Below are 8,287 nucleotides of genomic sequence, written 5' to 3' on the forward strand. Positions count from 1 at the left end.
AAACGCTATCCTAATCTATATAAAACTTGTCTTCAATTCATGACACCCAATAAAAGGAAAAAAGAGAAAAAAGGAAAATTTAGGACTATAGAAAGTAAATGAGAAACGTAGAAGGAAAAAAAGCAAAAAAACAAGGGAAATCTAATTAAATACAAGGAAAAAAAAAAAACTTTGAAATTCGTAAATACTAACTGATTTTCTTTGTATCATTATCATCATTATTATTACACTCATTACTTCATGATACATAAATACAACCCGACTATCATTATTATTATTATTATTACTTCTTTTACCAACGCAGTCCCTTAAGCTTCCTATCCCTTCCCTTCCCTCCCAAGCCGGTCCGCCATTCCCCTCGAAACATCTTAATATTTTCTCATTTCACCCTTGCTATTTTCCCTTCTCTATCCCATCCCCCACAATCTGCACGCCCCATTCCACTCCACTGCTTCCCCTCCTCCTCCTCCTCCTCCTCCTCCTCCTCCTCCTCCTCCTCCTCCTCCTCCTCTTCCTTCTCCTCCTCCCCATCTGTCTTTTCCATCCTCGCCATCTCTTCCACCGGTTCCACTTCGTTTCCTTCCCATCCTCAAAACGCGCTCTCTCTCTCTCTCTCTCTCTCTCTCTCTCTCTCTCTCTCTCTCTCTCTCTCTCTCTCTCTCTCTCTCTCTCTCTCTCCATCCAGATTATCTCCCTATTTATTATTTAATTTTTTCTCCTCCTCCTCCTCCTCCTCTTCTTCTTCTTCCTCTCCTCCTTCTCCTCTTTTCCTTCTTTTGGTCCTCTTCTTCCTCCTCTCTATTCTCTCAACTCTCGTTTCTATTTTTTCTTTTAATTTCTCCTCCTCCTCCTTTTCCTTTTCCTCTTTCTTCTCCTTCTCCATTCTCCTTTTCTTCTGTCCCAACACCTAATTCTCGTCCTGTCCCATAGCTCAGAACACTCTCTCTCTCTCTCTCTCTCTCTCTCTCTCTCTCTCTCTCTCTCTCTCTCTCTCTTCAATAGACGGGAGCATCTTCAAAGTTATAAGCTGTCAACGATTATTGCTTTTATTGTTATTTACGCTGTTCCTTTATTTTCTCGCCTCCTTTCCTTGCTCTCGTCTCTATCAGCGGCTCTACAGGGACACAAGGGAGGTATGGAAGGAGGGAAGGTAGGGAGGGAGGGAGAGAGGGAGAGGGAAGGCAGGTGAAAGGGAAAGATTAGAAGAAAAAATAACCTTAAGTTTAATATATCTTCTTATTATCATGTATTATCTTTATTTTCATTATTTTATTATATTTATTTGGCGATGGTAATGGTTTCGTTTTTTTTCTAGGTTTTTGTTTTATGTATTTTTCTTTTCCAGTTTTCTTATTTGTTTTGTGTTCCAGTTGTTTTTCCATTGTCCGTTTTCTTCTTCTTCTCTGCTAAGGAATATTTTGTTTTAATCTATTTTGTAAGTTTCATTATTTTCAGTTTTCTATTTTCTTTCGTTTTCGTCTTTTTTCGTGTTCCAGATTCTCTTCTTTTCTTCAGTTTTCTTTTCATCCGCTAAGATAAAGTTTTTGCTCTAAAGGATTCAAGCGATTTCTATTTTCAAGTCTTCGTGTTTTCGTCAATATAAATTTCCCCGGGTCCTCCTCTCCCTATTTCAGTACAGCCCTTCAGTTTTCCGGGTTCTGCGAGGCTGTTCTTAATGGTCTTCTCAGTTTGCAATTCAAGCGTTCTTTTCCTCTCTCTATATATCCCCCGAGCTCCTCTTGGTGCTTCAAAGTAGTCCTTCAGTGCTCCAGGTTTTGAGAGAGTCTTTCTAAGTCTCTTCGTTATGGGATGTTGCGATGCCCTCCTGTTCCTTCCTTCCTTCTTTCCTTTCTTTATTTTTTTTCTTTATTTTTTCTTTTTAATTCTCTGCTTCTATGTTACGGGATACTGTGCTGCCCTAGTCTTCTTTCCTTTCATCTTTTCTTCTTTCTTGTTTCTTTTTTCTTTCTTTTTAATTCTATACTTCTCCGTTTAGGGATGTTATGGTATCCTTCTCTTCCTTCCTTCCTTCTTTTCTTTCAATTCTCTGCTTTTTCGTTTTGGGACATAGTGGAACCCTTCTATCCATTCTTTCTTCCTTTCTTCTTTCTCTTTAATTCTCCACTCCGTTATTGGACGTTATGCTATCTCCCTTTTCCTTCCTTCATTCTTTCTTCCTCCTCCTGCTGCGCCTTTTGTTGCTGCTGTTGTCTGGACCTGAACTCACACACACACACACACACACACACACACACACGAAGTAAGTCTCCAGCCACCTCTTGTACTCAATTTGATCGCACTTTTCAGCTTCTTCCTCCGTCCTCTCTTACAACGGAGCGAAGAGGAGTGGCCAATACTTTTCATCGCCTTACATCTGTCCCTTCTCAGCCAGCCAGTCTCTTGTACTAAAATAAACGAGGGAGGAGAGAAGAAGAAGAAGGAGGAGAAGGAGGAGGAGGAGGAGGAGGAGGAGGGATGAATATTAAGTCTCCTTGGGGTCTTTCCATTGCTAGGTAAGGTCTGGTATTTGCGTTCATGTGTGTGTGGAAGATGTGGAGGATGCAAGAAGTGGATTGGACTGTGTATATGTGGAGTGGCTATGGACTGGAGCGTGAGAGAGTATGTGGCGTAGATGTGGAGTGAAAGGTATGTATAGGAGTGTGTGGAGGTGATGTGGATTGGAATATGTGTGGAGTAGATGTGGACTGGAGAGTGTGTGTGGGAGGATGTGGAGACGTGGATTGGAGAGAAAGTATGAGAGGAAAAGAAAAGTGGAATTGAGAAGAGTGGAGAATTGTGCCAAGTTATGTGTGGGTGTGTAAGGGGTTGGGGGGGGCGGGAGGAGGGGGCAGGTGTGTGAGGCAGGTGTGTGAGGCAGGTGTGGAAGGTGTGGGAGATAAAACATGTGAGACAAGGGAGTGTAATTGAGGAGAGTCGAGAATTGTACCAAGTTGTGTGTATTATAATAATAATAATAATAATAATAAACGGTTTATTTCATGAAGTACCAGGCAGCCCTAGAGCTGAAAATATACATCAATGGAAGATGAAATGAAATGAATGAGACAAATGAACAAAGTAGTATGATCGAAAATAAAAAGGAAAATAGAAATAACAATAATAGCAATAATCATAGTAAAGATAATAATAATAATCACGATAATAATCACGATAATAATAATGATAATAATAATAGTAATCATAATAATAATAATAATAATCATAATAACAACAACAATAAGTCCTAATGAAAAATATTTACAAAACATACAAATTGTGCTGCTCTTAATTTGCATTGTTGATATATTTGACCATCACGGGCACTGCGCTGTTCTTATAGCGGTCAGTCCGTGCCCGTATCGGGGCAATAATGTTGTGGTGTCGCACTGATTGCTGAGGGCGGTTCACTGCGGGTGGGAGGATGTGTCTGTGTCTGGGCTGGTTGAGAAGCTTGGTTGCGAACCGGTGTAGTAGGGTCTCGTGACGGTGTTGTAGGCTGGTGAGATGGAGGGAGTCGAGGGCGTCCTGGTAGCTGGTGTAGTGAGGGCCCAGGATGATGTGTGTGTGTGTGTGTGTGGGGGGGTTGGCGGAGGGTATAGGGGTTGTGGGGGGGACAGGTGTGGGAGGTATAGGTTAGGGGGGGGGGATGGGGGGCAGAACAGGTGTATTAGGTAGAGCTGAACTGCGGACTGCTGGGGTGGAAATTGGAACAAGTTGTGTGAAAGGGGGGAGGAGGTAGGGGGGGTTGAGGGGGGTTGTGGGTAGGTTGTGGGGGGTCGTGGGGGTTGTGGGTGAGTTGTGGGGGGTTGTGGGTGGGTTGTGGGTGGGTTGTGGGTGGGTTGTGGGGGTTGTGGGTGGGTCGTGGGGGTTGTGGGTGGGTTGTGGGTGGGTCGTGGGGGTTGTGGGGGATTGTGGGTGAGTTGTGGGGGGTTGTGGGGGGTTGTGGGGGTTGTGGGTGGGTTGTGGGGGGTTGTGGGTGAGTTGTGGGTGGGTCGTGGGGGTTGTGGGGGATTGTGGGTGAGTTGTGGGTGGGTTGTGGGGGTTGTGGGGGGGTTGTGGGTGAGTTGTGGGGGGTTGTGGGGGTTGTGGGTGGGTTGTGGGGGGTTGTGGGGGTTGTGGGTGGGTTGTGGGTGGGTTGTGGGTGGGTTGTGGGTGAGTTGTGGGGGGTTGTGGGGGTTGTGGGTGGGTTGTGGGTGGGTTGTGGGGGTTGTGGGTGGGTTGTGGGTGGGTTGTGGGTGGGGTTGTAGGTGGGTTGTGGGGGTTGTGGGGGATTGTGGGTGGGTTGTAGGTGGGTTGTGGGTGGGTTGTGGGGGGTTGTGGGTGGGTTGTAGGTGGGTTGTAGGTGGGTTGTGGGTGGGGTTGTGGGTGAGTTGTGGGGGGTTGTGGGGGTTGTGGGTGGGTTGTGGGGGGGAGGGGGGAGGGGCCAGCACCTTTGTTCCCACGCACCTCATTTACAAGGTCATGAATACTCTTAAGGGGAAGTTCCTCATTCCACCACCACCTCCTCCTCCTCCTCCTCCTCCTCCTCTTCCTCTTCCTCTTGATGTCCTTCGTTCGTCCCCACTTTCCTCTTGTCTTCTTCTTTTGCTTTGGTCTTTCCTGTTTGCTGATCGTTTTTCTCTTCTTCTTTTGTTTTTTTCTTTTTTTATCTTTCTTCTTTTTCTTCCTTTTTTGGTATTTGGTGATCTTTTTCTCTTCTTTTCTTCCTTTGTTTTCTTCTCTCTTTTATCTCTCTTCTTCTTCTTCTTCTTCTGTTTTCTTTTCTATTTTATCTTTTCTTTTCTTCTTCTTCCTCTTTTGGTCTTTGGTGTTTTTTTGTCATTTTTCTTGAGTTCTTTCCTTTTTTCTCTCTTCTCTTTTTCGTCTTTTCTTCTTTAGTTTTCTTCTCTCTTTTGTCTCTTTCTTCTTTTCTTCATCTTCCTTGTTCGTTGCTACTCTTCTTTTAATTTCTTCAGTAGTTTTCTCTCTCTCTCTCTCTCTCTCTCTCTCTCTCTCTCTCTCTCTCTCTCTCTCTCTCTCTCTCTCTCTCTCTCTCTCTCTCTCTCTCTCTTTTATCTCTCCTTTTTTCTCCTTGCTCTTTCTTGCTCTTTATTTCGTCTTCTTTATTCTCCTCTTCTCTTTAATCAACTCTCTTCTTTGTTCATTGTTGCTCTTTTCTTCTTCTTTAATTTCCTTCTCTCTTTTACCTAATCTCCTCTGTGTTTTTTCTATATTCTTCTCTCTTCTCTCCTTTCCCTGCTCTTCTTTGATTAGTTTCTCCTATTTCTCTTTTTCTGTGATCTCCTCTTGCTTTGTTCTTTCCTCTTGTCTACTTTTCTTTTCCTCTGTTTTCCGATTTTCCTCTCATGTATAATTTTTTCCTCCTTATCCGTTCGTTTTCTCTTTATTTCTCTCTCCTCTGTTACTTCTCTCCTTCCTATTTTTCTCTATTTTATCTGGGTGAAGTTCCATACCTTCACGTCATAATTCTCCTCCTCCTCCTCCTCCTCCTCATTATCGTCATTTTCATACCATCCTCCTCCTCCTCCTCCTCTATATCATCATCATCATCATCTTCAGCCTCATCAATATCATCCTCTTCGTCATCACCATATATATAAAATGACTCACACGTCACCGATCTGTATCATCAACACGTTCAAAACTTGTATATTTTTCCCCCGTCGGGCTAAAACATCGAAAACAAGTATTGGACGTAGTTGGGACAGGTGCGGAACGAGAGGGCAATTTTAAACAGGACTGAATCGTGTATTGGGTACCGTATTAGTGATCAAGGTGACGTTCTGGCAGGTAAGGTTCAATTAGTCAGGCCATTTAAATTCCGCTATTTTTCGTCATTAAGGTAAAGGTGAACAGCAGGTATTTAGTTTCCCAGGTGAGGATAATTAAGGAGGTAAAGTTCAATTAGTAGGTTGAGGTAAATTCTACAGTCGATTACAAAGTTCAGGTATGTGTGTATTTTTGTGATTTAAAAAAAAGTTACAAAGATATACCTCAGGGAGAACAGATCTACAGGGAAGAAGAGGTAGAAGGATTAACCAACATCAACGTAAGTAGGGAGGTCGTGATTAGACAGATAGAGACTCAAAGTTACTAAGGCGCCAGGGCCAGATGAAATGTTCCCCAGGGTATTAAAGGAATGTAAATCTGAAATCAGTGGGCAGCTAACATAAATTTTTAGGAAGTAGAGTAGAGGTGAAGTTAAGAAGCAGGTGGCAGGTACATATCAATCAGCAGGTGTGTTCGTGGGGCGGGTAAAGGTCCGTTCTGCTAAGTATGGTAGCCAACATGATCCTGAAGAAACGCAAAATTAGGTAGTTTGAAACCCAGATGAGACTAACATGCGTACACTCCCAGCGCAGGTGTGTGTTCATGGGGCAGGTAAATGTGTGGAAGTATGTGGATTAGATGTGGACTGGAGAGTGTGTGGGAGGATGTGGAGACGTGAAATGAAGAGTGTATAAGAGGTAAGGTATAAAAATCAACACAAGCTAAAAAACACAAAATTCAGTAGTTTATAGAAATCCAGGTGAGGCAATGGCATACCTCTGCAAATGACAGGTAGAAATCAAACAGGTAAATTAAAGGTAAGTTCTGCTAAGTAAAGTAAATTAACCTAAAACAACAAAAAAAAAAAGCGATTTGATAGTTACACAGAAATCCAGGTGAGACAAGATGACATACCTCTGCAAATGACAGGTAAAAATCGAACAGGTAAATTAAAGGTAAGTTCTGCTAAGTAAAGTAAATCAACCTAAAGCTAAAAATAAAAAAAGCGAGATTTGATAGTTACACAGATATCCAGGTAAGACAAGATGACATACCTCTGAACAGGACAGGTGGAAATCAAGCAGGTAACAGGTACATTCCAAACAGTAGATGTATATTCGTTCTTCTGGGTATAAAAATCAAAATGAAGCTAAATAACATAGGATTCGTTAGCTAGAAATCCAGGTGAGACAAGATGACATACTTCTGCAAATGACAGGCGGAAATCAAGCAGGTAACAGAACCATTCCAATCAGCGGGCGTGTGTTCGTGGGGTCGAGGCATCATTATAGATTGAGTCGGAGTCGCGGAGCATTCAATCGCCCAGGGCTGTGTCGTCGCGTCCACCTGTCTTCCGTGCCTAATTAACGTGCCAGAAGGTGAGCCCGTCAGGTGCGCCGAGAACACGGTCGAAATTGGTCTTTAGTCTATTAATGGAGATGTTCCGGAAGGGGGTATTGGTGGTGGTGGTGACGGTAGTGGTGGTGGTAGTGGTGGTGGTGGTGGTGGTGGTGGTAGTGGTGGTAGTAGTAGTAGTAGTAGTTAGGTTAATGAAGTGGTTTTATTGTGGTGAATAGGTTGGAGATAGAAAGAGAAGAAGAGAAAGGAAAAGGAGAGAAATGTAGAAGGGAAAACATAGGAGAGAGAGAGAGAGAGAGAGGGGACAGTGAATGATAAAAGAAAAGGGAGGAAGAGAAGTAGAGAGAAGTAGAAGGGAGGACAAAGGGAATGAATTATAAAAGAAAAGAGAAGGAATAGAGTAGCAGAAAGGAAATGAAGGGCAGTGAAGGAAGGAATAATGAGAAGGGAGAGGAACCAAACCAAACCATCGGAGACGCAATCACAACCACCACCACCACCACTTCAAACAAACACTCCAGTCACCCCTCAAGGCGGCCTCGGAATGGCAAAGGAAAACGGTGGTCGCCAGGAATTGAAAACGGTCAGCGGGCATTCACATCCAAGTCGTAAATAGCTGAATGGTTGGCCAATGTTTCAGGTGAATTCACAATGGCGCTGCTGGGACAGTATTTAATGGGGCACGCAAGCAATTTTCGAGTCATTCTTTATCAGCCTTGCAAAACGGTCGGAGGGTCGGAGGTCAGGGAAGGAAGGAAGAATGGACGGGGAAAAAAAGGAAGGGATTGTGAGGTGATTCGTGATTGTTGGGTTTGGGGTTTTTGGTGAAGGTGGTTAGTTGTTGTTTTTTGTTTAGTTGTTTTTCTTGTTTTCCTCTCTTTCTTCTTTGTTTTCTTTTCTTGTTTTATGTTCTGTTTTCCTCTTTTTCTCTTTTGTTTTTTGTTTGGTTAGGTTCTTTGTTTTCCTCTTTTTCTTCTTTATTTCTTTTTGGTTAGGTTCTTTGTTTTCCTCTTTTTCTTCTTTGTTTTCTTCTCTTTTCTTCTTTTCTCCTTTTTTTCTTCCCTTTCTCCTTTTTCGTCTTTCTTCTTTCCTGCGTTTAATGGATTACTATTGTTTTTGTTGATGATACTCTTCCTTTCCTTCTTCTTTTTCTATTTTT

This window comes from Eriocheir sinensis, chromosome 53 (assembly GCF_024679095.1).
Source record: "Eriocheir sinensis breed Jianghai 21 chromosome 53, ASM2467909v1, whole genome shotgun sequence".
Taxonomy (NCBI): Eukaryota; Metazoa; Arthropoda; class Malacostraca; order Decapoda; family Varunidae; genus Eriocheir; species Eriocheir sinensis.